At 36.5% G+C, this 20,687-nt stretch overlaps 1 long non-coding RNA gene across 2 annotated transcripts in view; it reads left to right on the top strand.

Moving 5' to 3' along the window:
- LOC110129858 (uncharacterized) overlaps nt 1-20,687 on the top strand; it is a 378,298-nt gene that overhangs the window by 196,684 nt on the left and 160,927 nt on the right. For both annotated transcript variants that reach the window (XR_011491241.1, XR_011491242.1), the window contains exon 2: nt 1,994-2,128. This is a non-coding gene — a long non-coding RNA (uncharacterized lncRNA). The remainder of the gene's footprint in view (nt 1-1,993; nt 2,129-20,687) is intronic.

Below are 20,687 nucleotides of genomic sequence, written 5' to 3'. Positions count from 1 at the left end.
CAGATCAAATCCTTTTTTAAAAATTTGACTGATTAGTTAATTTAAAACCACTGAGTCACTAGTCCACTGGGGCAACTATTCCAAGGTTACCCTTAAGGGTATTCATTAAATACTGAATGAATAATTAAATATTTTGAATGAGTTTTTCTCTGATATAGAGTGTAAGCTTCCCAAAGAATTTAACTGATTTTTTTCCTCCCTATGTATGAAATATTTAGTTCACAGTTTATATTATTTATCTTCACTTCTTAAATTGATCTAGGTAAATAACATAATTTCACATTTTCTGAAAACTCAGGAAATGTCTGGCATTATGACTAATCAATGAAAGCGACTAAATTCCCAGAGGTATAGTAGCTGAGAACTTAGCATTTGTGGGTCCGTTCCACCTTCTAACCCCAACTCCCTTAAAAAAAAATCCATTCGCATTCAAAGTGACCATATTTATTCTAACAACTCACATTTGATTGTACTTTTTTTTTCTCTCTGTCTCTAATCTCAGGCAAGCATTTTAATCAATCCCAGAAAAAGACTTTCCCTTGGTGCCTTTTGGGTCCCCAAGTTGTATCTAGGTATATTCTGAGCAATAATAAATGCTATTTCTCTGATTCTGGCTCCAGTGTACAGTTGTGGGGTCTCTGGCCTCCTTAAAAACATTGCCCTTTTATTTTCATAAATCTTGAGGTGTGACTTACATGTGTCCAAGCAAATCTTTGAGCCTTGAGAGGGTGCTACTGCAGGTTGCCAAGTGAAGGAACCTGTCCACTGGTGTGTGGTTGGCTGCGTTCTCCTGCTGCTGCGAGCTGGCCTCCTCCCAGAGGCCCACATAGACTGTGTACCCTGGAGTCCTCTCTCCTTTAGTTATATATATATATATATATATATATATTTAAAGTGCATATAGTTTTTTTTTTTGTTTTGATTGTTTTTTGAATGTATAGTTCACACTACACTGCACTTTGATATTTTTTAGTCATTTGAGCAAAACAAACTCCTTAAGCCCTTGCTCACTGTTAAACTCTTTTCATTCACCCTCAGACATAAGTCTTCTGAGAAGCTTAGAACAAATCTAAGTGATAGAACTACATGCTGTGGTTAGAATCAGCCTATACCAACAATGTCAGAGTTCTTGTGGTTTGGTCAGGACGGTCTGCCTCATCCTTTTAGGGGAGCTTCTTTCCCAAAAGGCACTTCAGCCCATATGCCGATATACCCTATGAGCCTCTAAGCTATGTCCAGATAGAGCTGAATGTCAGAAATGGAACACAGTGCGTTTAACTATTCTCTTTGCTCTTTCTTCAAAGCTCAAAACACAGAATAATCTTCTTAGTGGAAGTGAAGAGTAGGCAATGTGGCTATCATGTCTTTCATGTGGCAGCTGCTGTGGAATATTCTTAAGATAATAGTTGCTGCTTGACTAGGTAAACAATTTCTCTCAAGCATTCCTTGGAACCTCTTTGAACTGAATAGGTAGGAAGGTCACTAATTCACTGAAGAGCCACTGGGATGTCTTCCACGTACTGTAGATTATTGCCAGTGAAACAAGAGGCCATGATGCCATGGTCAGAGGGCTTTCAGATGTGGGTAAGATTCCAGCAGTGAACAAAGCTACTTTAGCGATCCCGAGGTGGAAAATTGAGAAGTCCCTAGCTGTGCCAGCCAGAATCAGGACATACGCAAGTCAGTATGCATCTTCATTTCATATGTGTAACTTTAGGTTGTGACTACCATACCTATTTTTTTTTTTCAGCCACTAGAAATGTAGACTTAAATATTTAATGAAAAACAGATGGTGCCTGAAATCTCTAACTTACATTTAACAAAAGCTGTTTTGGAAATGTTGCTTGTGTGTACTTTTACAGCTTAGACACGGCACCGTTTTAGCCTGTTTTGATGAATAATTGAAGAATTACTGTCCCACTGTAAGATAGCATTTCAAAGTGCATGTGTTAATCATATACTTGATTAAACATTTCCTTGCCTTTCTCTTCAGAATGCCAATTGGGTTTTGAGTGGATAATTGTTGCAGTGAGAGCAGTGACATTGGAAACAACTATTGCCTGTTTGAATTACTTAAAGCACCACCATGAAAAGAAATACCTGTGATTTGCTTTCCCGGAGCAAAAGTGTAAGTACCTTTTGTTTCACTTATTTTCTAAAACTGTGTACCCACAACTTTTTACTGTTTTCTTTTGGATTTTAATACTGTGCTTTCATGATCAGACTTGTGAGAAACCCTTGGTTGACTTTCAGTTCTCTAATTGTACACAGCTTATTAACAAATGAAGACTTGTTTGTCTCAGTGGCCTGGTTGACATTTGATGGGAATTCTCTTTCAGCCAGTTTACATGCCTTACCATTCATTTGTATATGTCCACTGGCAAGATATCGGACACCCTGATTTTTAGATGCATGCATAAAATATAAAAAGTTGAAACTGAAGAAATTTATGTCTTGAGTAGCAAACTTCCCAGGCTAGTCCAAAAGGGTAAATTGAACTTACATTACAGGGTACTTCAATCAATCACATTCTGCAAGTTCACGTACTTGATGAAAAATGTGAACACTTAATCAGTGGGTCATCACTTCTATGAGTTTTCTATCCTGGAGTATGTCTCTAATCTCTTTTCTCCTTTAATTTTTTGTTTTATTTTTGATAGAGATTGTCTTATTCACTTAGTGTTCTTAAGGTACCAAATTTGTGATAATTTTTAAATTTCTACTAATTTATGAAAGAAAGCATGAACAAACAGAGCAGCTCAAAGAAAGCTACACAAGGCAAGAATGAAAGTAGACTGTTGATTTCCATCAGGCAAACTCTAAGAACATGTCCCTTTGTTCATTTACCCAAGGGAAAAAAAGGCATCCAAACAGATGTAGTTATGACGTAGGAACATTCGTTTGAAGGCATCAGAAAAACCACAAATGCAAACACATTTCTCTAGTACAGAATGCTTTTGTGTTACAACCAGTGATTCTTGGTGATGGCCCAAGGCCATCGTTAATTCTTTCTGTAGAATTAATTACCATCCAGCTTTTAAGGGTGAGTGATGCAGGAGTAATGGGGAAGGAAATATAGTGCCCAGTAGGGTTTTTAAAAACAAATGAGGGTGTATCCCAAAGTGTGCCTGTTCTTGGACTGGGTAGTAACTTTGTTTAATAACCAACAAAGGAAATTCAACAAACTCTGAGGGAATGTCCAGATTCCTTTTTTTATTATGGTGTTCAGATGTATGGATTATTATGTAAAATCAAGGGCCATGGCATGGAGCCTGGAATTCCTTCTATTATCACACAGTTTCTCATTGTGATAGAAGGTGACCTGCGTACAAATTACCAAACTGCAAAAATATCTTCCTGTTACTGAGTTTTTCTTAGGTTAAATTTGAATGCAATCATTCACATAATACTTCTTTCTTTTATTAAATTTCAGAGACATGCCATATGAAGAAAATGTATAGAGGCAAAAGAGAATATTATGGATAATTTAAAACTTACTGTTAAACATTTCCCTGTTCTTGGGGAAAAATATTCTAAAAGCAAACAATTAATTGGACTGTGACTTTAAGGAACTCTGAGTACTTAATGATGCTAGGAGATTTCCTATTTATATTTGCTTAATGCAGAAATTTTCATCTTGGTGGAAAGGCTCATGCTTCCAAGATTAAGAGAATCTGAGTTGCCTACATTTGTCCAAATGTGAACAGGAGAGCTCTCATTTCACTGCTTCTTAGCGTCTTGAGAATCCACTGGCATAAAGAAAGTGCTTCCACTTAATTAAATGACTCTGAGCAAGAGACTGCTGTTTATCAGAGAAAAGAGCCAGGCTCTCTGCCTAGTGAAAACTTGTCACTTTAGAGTTTTTAAAGTTTAGTTTGCACTAGCTGAAGAATGTCATCCCTGCTCCTTAAGTCTTTGCTGTAACAGGGTTCAAAAATTTTTTTTTTTTCAGGGTTCAAAATTGTACACTTAGATATTTCCCATTTTTGGTGAGGAAGGTTTAAATAATTAATTAAATTTTGGACCTGAGAATATTTTTCTTTGGCATTATGACATTTGAAAATAAAAGGGAATGTTCTAAGTGTTGAAAATGGCCTCTGCTCCTCCCTGCATGTCTCTGTGTATCTTTTATCTGTCATTGTGAAAACCTAAGGCACACAAAATGGGAGGGGAAAAAAGACCATCTTTATTTATGATAGTCACCTGATTTGTTCTTGAGTACTTAAAGCAGTGTTCATATTTTTCTCCTCTCTTTGAAGACCTGGTACAGTGTCCTTTTAGTGATGAGTGCTCTGAATTCTTCCTTTATTTGGAAGGGATGCATGAAAAATGTTAAATATAAGCAAACCACTTTTACTTTAAGTGACATTTTGCTAGTTTGGGAGGATAATTTATAGTAGTAGTAGGTACAAAAGAGAGGAACTGAACATTGGACAGTGCAAAAAGTGAGACATGATCCCAGTGGCTATGACAAGGAGAAGATTCTCCTACAAGTTTTGTGATATGAGGGACTTATCTCTTTTCCAAGTTTTCAAGCCATCTCTATTGGACTGGCATTTTATTTTTGCAAATATAATTAAAGTTCTCATATGACTGCTTTGTGTTTTATGCCTCTTCGGGTGCTTAAGGCCACATTTTCCACCAGGTTTTTGTTCTTTATCCATACATCAAGGGCATAGCTCAGATTTCTCTCTGTGTCGTTAAACTCAGGAAGTGCCTTTGTCATCTGTTGAATCTGGGGACAATTCTTGTTGTTCTGACTTTTGCTTTAATGGGACTGAACACGTGACACTTACACGGTAATTACAGAATTTTACATTTTACTGTAAAACCATCCTATCTCAAAATAATGATTGGAAAAGTGATCGGTGAATTATTACCCTACTATAAGTTTCATAGCAGGAAAATCCCATGTAGAAAAAGGTTTAATTTTTTACTTACTATTCTGAATCATAATAGATCAATGAATGTCTCTATTTAAAACTTGCTTTCTCCAGCCTCAAATATGTTTACATGATGCCTTTTAATTTACTCTGTAGCAGCATTTAGTTGTAGACATCTAGGATTTTTTCCCCCTGCTACTTGCAAAGCATAGCATTTAGGACAGAAAGAGAATAGTTAACACAGTTCAGTTCAGTTCAGTTGCTCAGTCGTGTCCAACTCTTTGCAACCCCATGAACTGCAGCACGCCAGGCCTCCCTGTCCATCACCAACTCCCAGAGTTTACCCAAACTCATGTCCATTGAATCGGTGATGCCATCCAACCATCTCATCCTCTGTCGTCTCCTTCTCCTCCTGCCCTCAATCTTTCCCAGCATCAGGGTCTTTTCCAATGGGTCAGCCCTTCGCATGAGGTGGCCAAAGTACTGGGGTTTCAGCTTTAATGTCAGTCCTTCCAATGAACACCCAGGACTGATCTCCTTTAGGTTGGACTAGTTGGATCTCCTTGCAGTCCAAGGGACTATCAAGAGTCTTCTCCAACACCACAGTTCAAAAGCATCAATTCTTTGGTGCTCAGCTTTCTTTATAGTCCAACTCACGCCCATACATGACTACTGGAAAAACTATAGCCTTGACTAGATGGACTTTTGTTGGCAGAGTAATGTCTCTGCTTTTTAATATGCTATCTAGGTTGGTCATAACTTTCCTTCCAAGGAGTAAGCATCTTTTAATTTCATGGCTGCAATCACCATCTGCTGTGATTTTGGAGCCCCCAAAAGTAAAGTCAGTCACTGTTGCCACTGTTTCCCCATCTATTTGCCATGAAGTGATGGTACCAGATGCCATGAACTTAGTTTTAAAATATGTTAGAAATTTTTATGAAGATGCTTATAGTAACAATTCTGTTTTTAATCAAATAGTTTAATTTGCTACAGTAGTCAAGACTCTACCCCACTATTGACTCTTTTTAATCCATTGGTTCCAAAAGGAAAGGAGCCATTTACAGTGACCCCAGCATCAGATCTGTGATTCAAGTTTTCCTTGACATTTCTCCAATGAAGTATTAATACAATATGGCTCTCCTAAGGTTAAAAATTTAACACTTGAAGCTTGTAGTTCTGTTGAAAATCATCTTTAAAGTAGTAGATTTACTAGTCTCCATGTTCAGAATAATAATCATTGTTTCCAAATGTTAGGTTCCGACATTTTCCAATATGAATATACTTTCACTGATCTAGCATTTTATTGTCTCTCGAGCATAAGGGAGCTAATGTGATAAAGTACAGCAATCTCTCCAAAGTGGGCTTTAAAAGGAATATAAAAGTATTTAGATTTATACTTACTTTTTAATGTCATCTGTTTTCAAAATCAGTATAGTTTGGAGATCACTGGTGTGGTGAAAAGAAAATAGTTGTTGAGTTCAGTGATGTGGAATCAATCCCCTCTGATGCTTAAAGATCTGATCATTAGTAGATTACTTAATTTTTTTGAGCCTTAGTGTCTGTATCTGTAAGGTAGAAAAAATATCATACTGAGGTGAAAACATCTATCACATAATAGTTGTTTAATAAATTCTATCTTGAGGTTTGCAGATGCTTTCTTGTATCTATAGAGTAGAGTGATAGTGTCTGGTCCAGAAATGAATCAAATGGAAATGCCTGGAAATGAACCCAGTTCCTCTCACTAAAGGGGTTCAAGTATAGCTTCCAAGACCTATATATAGTCAATACCTATATCATGTTAAAGCTTCAGGCATAAAATGGGTGTTTAAACTAGGTGAGAGTTCTATTTCCTATCAGTTATGTGGTCATGTTGTACCCATTCAAAAACTGAATTGAAAATCAGTTCCCCACATGTAAGTCCATGGCTGATTAATGTCAATGTGTGGCAACAACCACTACAATATTGTAAAGTAATTAGCCTCCAACTAATAAAAATAAATGAAAAAAAAGAAAAGAAAATCAGTTCTCGAGTAAACATGAAATCAAAGAATTGGGGCAAAGAGTATATTATCAGCTTAGGCTGCCATCACAAAATAGTGTGGACTAGGTGACTTAAACAGGAGAATTTTATTTCTCACAGTTCTGGAGGCTGAAGTCTGGGATCTAGGAGTTGGCTAATTTGGTTCCTAGTGAGAGCTGTCTTCCTGGCCTTCTCACTGTGTCCTCATATGAGAGGAAGAGGGAGCAAGCCCTCTGGTGTCTCTTCTTATAAGGGTCCTAATCCTATCATTAGGACCCCACCTCATGACCTTGTCTAATCCTAATTACTCCCAAAGGCCACACCTTCAATATCATCACATTGGAATTTAGGATTTCAACATATGAAATTTGGAGGGCACAGCGTTTAGTCCATAGCATTGAGTTTGGTTTATTATTTATTTGTTTATTTTTTATTTTTAAGGGATGATCCCAATAAGTCACTGTTATATTTACGCCCAAAGATTGGCAACCAATTTTCTAGAGACCACATATTCTCTCAACTAGACAATACTGAAAATTATGCAATTAACATGTTTCTCTTCATTTCCTGTTTTCTAGATTTTATGTTATGGGTACTCCGTGATGATTTCTGAGGTCCTAATCAGTAATTCATAGATCTTAGGGGATAATTTTAATTTTACTCAAAAATATATTTCCTCCCTTTACTATTTCCATTTTGCTTATTTTGTATTTTTTGTTCTTAATATCCAATCCAGTAACATAAATCTCCAAAGTTCCTTGTCCTTCCAGTGGGCTTACCATTTGAGCTAACATTTTAGAGGTTTGTAAATTTCAGACCTGATTATCTGAGTCGCCCAGTTCTATTAATGCCTCTGCCATTATACTCACCAGGAGTAAGAAGTAAAGATACAGATGAGGGGAGAGGCACATAGAAATTTCTATAGTGATAGTGTATTTTTAAGTTAGGGATTTTTTTTTTAATCTAAAATATATTTCCTTATAATATCTCTGTTGGCATTCTCTGAACTTATGAATTTTTATAAATCTTTTCATCTAGAGAATGAACTGGATATATTTTAATTTTTCCTCATTAAGCAACTCTCTTTTTTATTATTATTATTTTTTTCATTTATTTTTATTAGTTGGAGGCTAATTACTTAACAATATTGTAGTGGGTTTTGTCATACATTGACATGAATCAGCCATGGATTTACATGTATTCCCCTTCCCGATCCCCCCTCCCACCTCCCTCTCTACCCAGTCCCTCTGGGTCTTCCCAGTGCACCAGGCCTGAGCATCCTGTCTCATGCATCCAACCTGGGCCGGTGATCTGTTTCACTATAGATAATATACATGTTTTGATGCTGTTCTCTCGAAACATCCCACCTTCGCCTTCTCCCACAGAGTCCAAAAGTCTGTTCTGTACATCTGTGTCTCTTTTTCTGTTTTGCATATAGGGTTATCGTTACCATCTTTTTAAATTCCATATATATGTGTTAGTATGCTGTAATGTTCTTTATCTTTCTGGCTTACTTCACTCTGTATAATGGGCTCCAGTTTCATCCATCTCATTAGAACTGATTCAAATGAATTCTTTTTAAAGGCTGAGTAATATTCCATAGTGTATATGTACCACAGCTTCCTTACATTCGTCTGCTGATGGGCATCTGGGTTGCGTCCATGTCCTGGCTGTTATAAACAGTGCTGTGATGAACATTGGGGTGCACGTGTTTCTTTCAGATCTGCTTTCCTCGGTGTGTATGCCCAGAAGTGGTATTTTAAGCAACTCTCTTATGTATTAAATTATAATGTATCTTGTAGTAATTCACATTAAATGCTCAATTTCCTAGTATCCTGCATCATTTTCTTCCTACCAGTTTGGAGAGATGCACAATGTCTTATGCTCAATTGGATTGATTGGTTTCTTGATGAAGCTATCCTCTGAGTTAGGATTCTTTTAGATGCTCCACACTTGGATAAAATTGTCACTCACCAGATATCTGTCTTTTAATTGATGTTCCCTATTTTTTTTAAATAGAATTGTTGTGTTTGTTCAAAATTGAAAACAAATCCTGTGCTGCTGTTTGGAGGGCACAGAGTATCCAAGAAATACTTAACATTCTGAATTTAAAGCCCTTAGAAATGGGCTTCCCAGTTTGGATACCAGGAGCCAGGAGCCCACTTGGTGAAATATGCCCAGAGGCTTCCTAGACCATTTCTTTCTCTTGTCACAAAAGACTTCAGATGTCCAAAATTTGTAAATCAAAGTTATCTTTTACTTAAAAAATAATTTTTTCCAGTTGTGCTTTTGCGCTGCTGAATTTTGGGAGGCAACTGCTCTTTTAATGGACCAAACTGAGAAATATACCATTTCATTCCATTGGTGCCTACTTGAAGAGGGGAGACTGAAAAGAAATTTGGAAAGAATGATACATTTGTTAGGGCACTTCAGAGATACCTACATTTATTGTTCTTCACAGTTACTCTGTAAGACTGATTGTTCTGGGGGTTTTATGGTTAAAGTAAAAAATAATGGATCTTTTTCCAGACTGGTCTCCTTTCTTTGCTATATCCCTCACCACCTAAGGTATGAGACAGACAGAATTGTAGCAGCTTAGAATCGTGATGAAGTTAAATATATGGAAGCTGGATTTTTCTCTATGGTCTCTCTTTAAGTCCAAAGGTCAGAGGAGATACTATTGCTAAAGATGCTCTGAAAAATGCAAAGTACAAAGCAAACCAAAATAATCTTCTTTTTTATGTCTTTATTAGCAATAAACTGAAATGAGACCTTATAGTTTCAGAGGTCCTATTTCTTTGGTCATTAATCTTGCCTTCCTGCTTATGCTCTTCCTGTACAAAATTCAAAAAATCTTTTTTGAATGCTACTGTGTGTTAGAAACTGTGCTTGCTAGCCTCTGGGTATCCAACAGTCAGTAAGATACATATGATCTCTACTCTTACAGAGCATATTTGACAACTGAATTTATAACTTTTGTAATTTTCTTTTTATTATTTCATCTCCCCACCCAACTCTGACCAGCCATGCCTGTCCCACTTTAATCCTTAATTCTTCCCAGGGATGCTGAAGTTATGTCTCTCTTACATTCCTGTGCACTTGTTCTTTGCATCCTGGCTATCCTCTTTGGCAGGATATTTTAAACTGTGAATAATGTGCCATGATTGTCAATTACACTCATTGTTGCAGAAACATAGATTATTTCAAGTGGTTAAAAAGAATTTTTTTCGGGTAATCAACAATAGCACAAGAATAGCCAATTCTAAGTGAATGTGAGTATGGAGAATAGGTCTGAAAGAATAGGGGATGATCAGCCACCATTTGCTGCAAAATCAATAGCATGACAATTTTAGTGGCCAGAGTCAATCATTACATTGTTGCCTTGGAATAAATCTCCACTTTTTTTTTTTCCTGATAATGTGATGTGTTTGCTATTTCATTTTGGGGCAATTGCAAGTTAAAATTGAATTCTGAATGATTATATCCAAGAAATAATTGTATATATTGTACTTCACAATGTAAACATCAAAGATACATAAAAATGGATAGAAGTTTTGTTGAGTTGATGATGAATATTAAAGAATGACTCCTACAGATAGTATTGCTCTATAACAAAGTGAAATTGTGAAGAAAAGTGTGATAATTTGTTGATGTTTTCTATTAGTAGTTTATCATTCCAGAAAAAAAACAAGTTTACTTATGAAGGCCACCTAGTTTTAACTAAAAGCAGTTTTATATTTTTTAAATTAAATATCATTTTGGATTATTAAAATGGCCATCTCTAAGGAAGGGTTTTGAAGGTTAAAAAACAATTTCAATTAAAATGATCACTGTGTTTACATAGTTTTCCAAGGTCTGTGCTTCCAAAGGCAGCCCAAACATGAGCCGTAAGTTCCTGAGTTACCGTCTTGGTTTTGCCACTTTGCGTCCTGGTGGGAGAAGGTTGAGAAAACCATAAATCATTAGATTATTATCAAATGCTCTCACTATCTACTATGATTTCTTAAGAGTAAAATAAGAAAACAGTACTGAAAGCACATTGAAAACTAAAAATGAATAAAAAGCCAAAACAACAAAGCAAAAAACATCCCCAAAGAGTGTTGTGTGATCCTCAGTTGTATCACATGCTTCTGTACCAAGTCTTGTAAGCCGTAGTCATTTTTTTTTAATAGAATTGGCCCATTATAAACAGATTAACAAAAATCCTTTACTTTTATTGTTAGAAAAAGTTATTCCTGATGGTTCAAAATGGTCCCCTAAGTTGTGGATATTGTCAAGGCCAAGAATGATTAATGGTTATGTAGTTAGAGCCCTGACCTCGCTTCTGAGTTCCTTCTATTGCCTACATTAGTCATATACCACACACATGGAATTTGGGGGTACAGCCCCATTATTAGCACAGGGATTGGGAATAAAATATTTAGCTTAAAACTGTCTTAGTATCATAACTGTCATCCTCCCAAATCCTTTACCATTATGGCAATCTGGATTTCTGTGTTGGTGTTAGTGCTTCTATACTCATGATTTGGCCACGTTTATAGCCCTTGGCCTCCTGAATTTAAGTGAGTCAACAGTATTTATTAAGTCCTCACCAAATATTTGACTGTACTACAACACTCATACCCCACAGAGCTGTCACCAAATGATATACCAGAGGTTCAGAGAATTAACATTCTAGGTTGGGATTTAAGCTCTTCAGAGAATCTGGCTCACTGAACATTAAAAACAAAATGTATAACAACTACTAAAAACAAACAATACTACCACAGTGCTATGACAAAAATAATCTTTTCTACAAATTCATTAAAAAAAAAAGTTTTACAGGTCTTCATCTCTGAGTTGTACTTTAAAATATTAAATGCCCAACTTATGTTTTTCTAGAAGAGGCCATTACATAGCCTTTCAATAGAAGATGAATCATATCAAGAGAGACCTAGATGTTGCTCAGAAATGATAGTCTCTGAAGGGATATTTGAAGGCAAACAAGGATGTTGAGGGAACAATGAGAAATCTTCAGTATGTGTGCATATGGAGACATAAAAGATTCTCTTTTTTTTTTTTGGAATTGCTCATGCAGGGATTCAGAGGATCTATCTCCTCACCCAAAATAAATGGAGTAATTGGCAAAGTAGTCAGAGAGGAGCATCTCCTCCAGTGGGTAGTGTTTTTGTCTATTTAGAAAGCATTTGTATGTTCTGACTTTCCAAAACAAGGCTGAAAACCTTTTAAGGTGAGAAGGAAAAGTAAAAAACACCCCCCTTTAAAAATGGATGAGTTAGATATTGACAAAGGTGTCTTACAATAGATATAACTGAAAATATTTCTGATAGAGTTTTCTTATGACCAAGTGTTTTCTGAGGAGATTATGAGATGGTCTTCCATCAATATATTTCAAAGTTCTGATAAAATTTTTATTGTTTTTTAGATATATTGTTTGCATAAGCAAGGTCAGTTCTCAGTCAAGAGTATACTCATTCCACTAAAAATATTCAAGTGTACTGAATTATCAGTGAGTCCAAACAAGCACCAAACCCCTATTACTTCTATTACTCCTAGAAGAGTAACTTTAGAACATAGAGGAATTATGAGGTGAACTGTCCATCTTCTAGTTTAAGCTCAGAGATGTAGAAAGTTGCAAAGAATGCCATTCCCATCCTTCCAATAAGTGAAAATCCAGACACACAGCACATTCATAAGAGAATGTGAATCCATCAGAGAACTGAAGTTGGAAAACAGCCAACCAACCCTGAATCTGGCAAGAGGCAGACACATCCATCAAGAAAGAGAAAGACAATGCTTATAAAGCAGTAAGGAGAGTTAGCTAAAAGTTTTCAGAAACTATGCAGGTAAGAAGATGAAGGAGTGGCATCTTTTTAAGTCTTGAGACAAAACGGTTAACCTAGCATTCTATACCCAGCAAGAGTATAATTAAAATATGAAGTAATAGTTCTTTACTGGTGTGAACTATTCCAACTTTGGGTGGATTACAGTCCACGGGGTTGCAGAGTTGGACATGACTGACTAATGCTTTCACTTTCAATTGTGTATATATCTATAAACAGCAGAATCTAATTTGTTGTTGTTGTTGTTGTTTAGTTGCTAAGTCCTGTCTGACTCATTGTGACCCCATGGACTATAGCCCACCAGGCTCCTCTGTCCATGGGATTTCCCAGACAAGCATGCTGGAATGGGTTGCCTTTTCCTTCTCTAAGGGATCTTACTGACCCAGGGATTGAACCCAGGTCTCCTGCATTGCAGGCAGATACATACAGTTGGGCAACAATGTTATATTTTAAACTCCAAATGTTTTTGCATTCTGTATAGTGAAAGAAAATAGAGGAGACTTTTGTTTAGGGACACATTTTAACTGTGAATGGAGGCCCCCAGTCTTGTTAGAAAGAAAGGTTACATTTTAAGGAAAGTAACCTCTTTTGCATAATAAAGTACAAGAATTTTTTAACATGCCCCTGGCTATTCAAGGGAGATACAATTCAGGGAGTAGTGTTCTGGAGGACTCTGGGGAGTGAAAAGATGGGAGAAAGCCCCCGCATATGGAAGCAGGTGGGGACTTACCAATGGTCCCCACAGTGGAGATGGCCTGGTTAAAACCACTGAGTTGTTGGGGTTTAAAGATTTTGTTTGTTTGCTTTGCTTATTTTTTTTCTTTCCCCTCAAATCTTTCTTTAAGCCTGTAATTACAACAGCATTGTAACAATTTTACCCCAAGGTGTGAGGAGGAAGAAGACTGTATTCACACTTGAGACTGGGAAGAAAAGCGCAGGGAGGAAGCAGTGATGGTATACTAACTGGGACAGTTGTTCAAAGGGAGCTGTGACAAATCCCACCTCAATACACACAAGCTGGGCTTCCCTGAAGACTCAGTTGTAAAGAATCCACTTGCCAATGCAGGAGATGTGGGTTTGATCCCTGAAGCCCAGTGATTCCCTGGGATGGCAACCCATTCCAATATTCTTACTTGGGAAATCCCATGAAAGAGGAGCCTGGCCTGCTCTAGTCCATGGGGCTGCAAAAGAGTTCCATACAACTTGGTGACTAAACAACAACGCACAAGTTTCTCAACTTCAGGTATGCCCAGAAATGCTGGGAAGGACTCTGAATGTCATATGATTATCTGGCAAGAGGGCTTTGTTCATTTTGTTTGTCCACAGAAGTCTCAATGCTTGGGGTCATTCAAATATTTTGTGTATATACCCTAGTACCGGAATACTTGGCCTAAGCTATTGTTCAGTTGCACAGCTCAACTCTTCCCATTCCCGTGGACTGTAGCACACCAAGATTCCCTGTCCCTCACCATCTTCTGGAGTTTGCCCAAGTCATGTCCATTGCATTGGTGATGCCATCCAACCATCTCATCTTCTGTCACCCTCTTCTTTTGCCTTTAATCTTTCCCAGCATCAGTCTTTTCCAATGAGTTGGCTGTTCATATCAGGTGACCAAAGTATTGCAGTTTCAGCTTCAGCATAAGTCCTTCCAGTGAATTTTCAGGGTTGATTTCCTTTAGGATTGACTGGTTTGATCTCCTTGCAGTCCAAGGAACTCTCAAGAGTCTTCTCTAACACCACAGTTCGAAAGCATCAATTCTTTAGCACTCTGCCTTCTTTACAGTCCAGCTCTCACAACTATACATGACTAATGGAAAAACCATAGCCTTGACTATATGGACACTTTGTTGGCAAGTGACGTCTTTGCTTTTTAACACACTGTCTAGGTTTTTCATAGCCTTCCTGCCAAGAAGCAATCATCTTCTAATTTCATGGCTACAGTCACCATCTGCAATGATTTTAGTGCCCAAGAAGAGGAAATCTGTCACTGCTTCTACCATTTCCCATTCTATTTGCCATGAAGTGATGGAGCCAGATGCCATGATCTTAGTTTTTTTAATATGTAGCTTTAAGCCAGCATTTTCACTCTCCTCCTTCACCCTCATTAAGAGGTTCTTTAGTTCCTCTTTGCTTTCTGCCATTAGAGTACTATAAGCTATACTGTTTCAAATTACCTTATAAAATACTTTTGTAATACAATATTTTATAATGAAGATTCATTAAGTGAAGCCAAATGCCAACACTTTATAAATATTTAATCATTTTAGTTAATATTTAGTTAATATTTAGTCATTTTAGTTAATCTTCAAAACCAAAATTCTATAATATGGGTGCCATTGTTATCTGTATTTGATGGACAAACTGAGGTACAAAAAGGAATTAGTACTTGTGTTTAATATACCTGCAATATAAATATTTGAAATAATAGCATAGAATATGAGGGAAATCCCCCCAAAATTATGTAGGTTTTGATAATAAAAGTGAATAGTCAAGGTATTTTAAAATATTTAAGTTCTATGTGTACATCTTAATCCAAAGTGGGTTTTTAGACTGTCATGTGGGTGTAGGGATGAAGAATATTAAGTTAGTTTCTTTCTTATAACTGTACATAGATTTTAAGATGGCATCTATGCAAACACAGCAATATCTCTTAGTAAATTGACCATGTCAACCATATGACCTTTTGAGTATGTTTTTCCAAATGTCTCATTTCTAATTAGAGTAGTCTTTCAGATTTGAGTGGCTAGATTTGCCTAAGTGAGTAGATAGATTTTCATCCTTTCTAGAAAACAGTTTTATAAAATACCTTTGAGTTTTGGAATAGCAAGAGCTTTTATTCAAATCACTCCTTGGGTGAGTTAATCCTTTCCTCTGCCTCAGATCAACATAGTCTTCATCAATATCCTTTCTCTGAAAACAATGCATTTCTCTTTACATATCCTGCACAAGATAATTTTAGGAATCAACTAAATCTACTTAGTCATATAGAGGTTTTTGTTTTTGTTCCTTGCTTTAAAAACAACTGTGCTCTCCTTGTATGTGCAAAGGAGCAAACTAGTTTGGTTTGTGTACCTTATTCTCTTAAAAAAAAAAACGGTTGAAGTATAGTTGACTTACAATGTTGTGTTAATTTTTGGTATAGAACGAAGTGATTCAGTTAAATAAGTAAATATATATATACTTTTAAATATTCTTTTCCGTGATGGTTTATCACAGGATAGTGAATATAGTTCCTTGCGCTATACAATAGGACCTTGCTGTTTATTCATCCTGTATATACTAGTTTGCTTCTGCTAATCACAAACTCCCAATCCTTCTCTCCGCCTTGGCAAACACGTCTGTTCTCTGTGTCTGTGAGTCTGCTTCGGGGTTTCATAGACACAGACCTTTGTGTTGTCTTTTAGATTCCACATGTAGGTGATATCATATGGTGTTTGTTGTTCTCTTTCTGACTAGCCTCGCTAGTATGCTAACCTCTAGGTCTGTGCCATGTGCGTTACTCTTGCTTAATCTTTCCACTCCGCTGGTGCACACCTTCACAGGTACCAATATGTGGAGTCCATCTTTGACAGATACGTAATCCTTTGTTTCAAATTCTACAATAGTTTAGTTTCTAAAGATAGCATGATTTTGCAGCATCTAAGAAATGGTTTATTTTAGAAATCATGAGCCTAAAATGTGTTGTCAAGTACATATTTTGATCCCCAGACTTGAAAATATTTCTGTGATTAGATTGTTGTGCTTTCTATTTTTCATGGCTTTCTGTTTTCACTTGAGCTTTCCTAGATTTTTCCTCCTCTTTAAAATTAAACTACTGAATGTTTTCTTTTATTATTTCCACTATTGAATATAAAACACCCTAAAGAGACAGATAAATGTATTTTTCAGAATTGGATAAACAGTCCATTGTCATTTAGTAAGAAGTTCTCATCTGTTATTTCATCTATTATGTCATTATATATCATCTATGTCACTATCTGTTTCTCTCCATAGTTTTTTCTGTAGCATTTTCATTTTCTTATCAAGTGCTCTTTATTTTGTGTATACAGAGACCTCATTGGGATAATTGCTATACAAAGAATTCATATCATGCTTTTCAATTGCAAAGTGATTTTCACAAACATTACCTTATTCAAGACTCATAATAACCTTGTAAATTAGGCTGTGTTATTATCTCTCTTTTTTTTGCAGATAAGACAACACAGGAATTGGGAAGGCATTTGCACTGAACACTTTTAAAAGCTAACCCTGTGGTCTGTTTACTTTCCCTCCCTCTTTATTGATGTGTTCCCTTCCACTCTTAATCCTTAAATTATGTAGACCAGTGTTCAAAGGTCAGCCTATGAATTGCTAGCTGTCCCACTCCAGTACTCTTGCCTGGAAAATCCCATGGATGGAGGAGCCTGGTAGGCTACAGTCCATGGGGTCGTGAAGAGTCGGACAGGACTGCTCGACTTCGCTTTCACTTTTCACTTTCATGCGTTGGAGAAGGAAATGGCAACCCACTCCAGTGTTCTTGCCTGGAGAATCCCAGGGACGGGGGAGCCTGGTGGGCTGCTGTCTGTGGGGTTGCTCAGGGTCGGACACGACTGAAGCGACTTAGCAGCAGCAGCAGTGACCTATAGTTGAGTCTTAGTGAAATCATCCAAAATGATGTAGATTAGAATAACTACAATGTATACTTGTTATGAAAACTAAGAGCTCTAAGGCATGTTAAAATGTCTAGCACAGCACCATCTCTTATATAATAGTTGCATAACAAATACCATATTTCCTTTCCCCTTACTGCTACTCAAACTTTCTTCTGAAATTTTAAATTGTTTACCAAGTTTCACCTGGACTAGACTCTGAGAAGAATCATGATCAGTATAATTTATAAGGTAAAATTACAGCAGAAAAGAAAAAAAAAATAAGTGAGTTGTTTTCTGTGAAACTAATATGAAATTTGAGTTTTAGTCTGTCATGTAGGATAATGCAAACTAAAAATTATTTGCATGTCCACAAAAATTAAGTCATATAAAATGATGCTAAAATCCAGAAGAATGGACGTTAATGAAATAGGTTATTTTATTCCTGTTACTGTAGTCTCTGAGTTTCTTTAGAATATCTCTGCAATAATAAAGGGTAAAAAGGTATGGATGCATTTATAATGTGTTTTACTTGTCTCTCTCTCAGCACGGGTTAGTCTGATCTTATGGGAACTTAATGAAAACCATACATTTTTTGTTAACTGGTGTATTAATGAATAAATCAAAAAAGATGGAGTTAGAAAACTGGCCCATTTCTTCATGTCTTGCTTTAACTAAGCTTTTCCCTTTCTCCATTCTACAGTAGCAATGAATTCTATCACATAGACAGACTTGGAAATTAGCCCCAGCTAAGAATCCCTGTATTCTTTGTGAGGAAAGAGGGTTTAGGATGGTAACTGAATGTTTCAGTAAAAAAAAAAAAAAAAAAAGAAACTGAGCTAATTCATTTAAGAATTTTCCCCAACTATTGTATAGACCTATGGTAAAATTGAATAATATAAACAGTGGAGGTACATATTTTGTGTTGTAACAAAGTAATTGATATTAGCTTCCTCATTTTTGTATTTTGCTTAACAATGCTTTTCTACTCCAAGATTATAGATAATTTCACCCATGTTTTCTAACATTTTTATGGTTTCCTTTTCTCTCCTAAATTTGAAAAATTTCTTTCTTTTCAAGTGTGTTAGATGCTGAAATGACAGCTATTTGAAACAGTTTTTAAAGATTAATACTTTTCCATGGGGAGTTATCATACATGTGCTCTGATTGGTTATCATACAGAAGAAGGAAAGAAGGCATATTCCATATTAATGCTAAATACAACATGAAAATTATAGGAAGTGTAATGAGAAAAGGTAGCATTCTTCTTTTTTCTTCTTTTCAATCATCATGTTACATGAGGTACAGCCATATTAGTAAATAAGTACTAACATATAAACCTAGGATGGAGTTGCCTGCTTATTCAAGGGGGCTTCCTAGAAGGATGGGTGGCATGAAGAGACCCATAAGAAGAAAACCCTTATGAAGAAACTTCATAAGGCATGTCTTATGAAGGGGAGTGGAGCATAAGGGGGGAAGATTGGTTAGGAAAGAGCTAATGAGTTATTTCTAGTGAGAGATTAGCAAAGACAGGGACAATAGAATTGGCAAAAGAGTGATCAAATTCTTCTTCCTGTAGATAACATACCCAGCAGAAATTCTGCCCCAAACCCCTAACCAGGATAATGCTCTTCTTCCCAAGGTTTTACTTTTAACTTTAGTAACTCTTGGTTAGGTCTTTTGAGTTTTTGATTAGTCTTTTAGGGCGGGGATTGGTTAGTCTTTGGGTGTGACTCTGCCTACATCTTATTTCAGGCACTGTCAGTTTACCTGGATTAGGTAAGGTGGTTTGCAGCCTGAAATCTAGAAAATCTAAGTCCCAGGGCTTTGGTCCCAATAGCACAATCCTCTGGGGCATGAAACCTGGGACTCTGGGTAATTTGCCTGTTACTTGTAAGTAAAGGATTTCTTTTGAAGATTTTGTACTTTTAAACAGTTAGTATTATTTTTTACTTGATTTTTAGTATTATTAGTATTTGTAATTTATGAATAAAAATTATTGTTAATACCTCAACTCATTGCTTGATTCATCTCCATGTTGAGTTTGGGAAGAAGTATTTTTATTAAATGACAATTTTCCTTTAAATGAAGTATTACAAAGGAAAAGAATAATAGGAGAAATCAGGGAATAAATGGTTATTTGGCAGTTCAGAGTCTTAACCATTATCCAGTGGAAGTCCTAATACATGGTTATTTGGAAACTACTGGGCAACTTTGGGATCTTTTGAGGTTAATATAATTAAATGATACATCAATTTGTAGGAAAGGCTTCTGCCAGGTGCCTGCTGCTAGAAGGCTTTCTTCTCAAGTAGCTTCCCCTCCTATGCCCAGATCTTCAGCAGGGCAGTGCAGGTGCCCTGCGACCTGTCTTCTCCTTTCCAATTCAGTGTCAGTGTTCTGTTCCTCAGTCTTACCCCTCTCCTGCTTATCTCAAGACTAGGAAAGGACACGAGAAATAGTGCCTTCTTAAGATAATGGTGGTAAGAAATCAGCTCATAGTCTTGTTAACTAAGGGCATGCAATACACAGTAGAGGGTATCTTTTCATAGTCTTAATGTGGCCAATTACTTTGCATTTCACCCTCATCCCTTTCCAGGGTCCTGAAGGTGCTTTCCTGAAGTGAGGAGGACAGTTAGTGTAATCATTAGAAGAGAAATAGAGACAGTATAATTTGGGATCATCCTGTTCATTGTCCATTTAATTTTTCATCAGACCCACACGTGCTTCTGCACTTGGGTATATATAAAGCCAGATTTCCTACTAGGAAGAGCAAAGAATTCCAGAAACGGCCACTCAAGATACCAAGTTTCTCAGAGGAAATGAATGATTTCCAAACCTGCTGAGCGAGAAAGCAAGTAGAAATGGGCTCAAGAAAATTCTCAAGAGGTAAAGATATAGAGTAATTAATAGGCAGGGCAAAAAGGATAGAAATAGGAGTGGGGAAGATGATGATGGAAAAGAAAAGAAGGAAGCACATTTCCATTTTATAAAACTGACCAAAGTTGTTGATGAAACAATATGACTAGCCTAAAGTTTAACCTAGGCTTTCAATTAAAAAGAGGTTTTCAATTAAAAACCTTTCTCCTTCTTTTAAAATGACCTTGAATTTCAGTTTAGTGAAGTTGAAATTTTGGTGCAGCTGTTATTTGATAATAACACATTGTGTTTTTCAGTTTACTTAGATTGTTTAAAAAACAGATAACTGAAAACCATCTGTTTATGTTTCTGTATAATTTGTTCTCAGGACAGGGACTAGGAACAAGTCATTGAAAATTCTGCTAGAAAAGTCTCTCATTAATTTAAGGAGTTCTAC

This window comes from Odocoileus virginianus, chromosome 14, assembly GCF_023699985.2.
Source record: "Odocoileus virginianus isolate 20LAN1187 ecotype Illinois chromosome 14, Ovbor_1.2, whole genome shotgun sequence".
Classification (NCBI taxonomy): domain Eukaryota; kingdom Metazoa; phylum Chordata; class Mammalia; order Artiodactyla; family Cervidae; genus Odocoileus; species Odocoileus virginianus.
The sequence above is the reverse complement of the archived record's forward strand: the minus strand, read 5'-3'. Positions and strand labels throughout refer to the sequence as shown.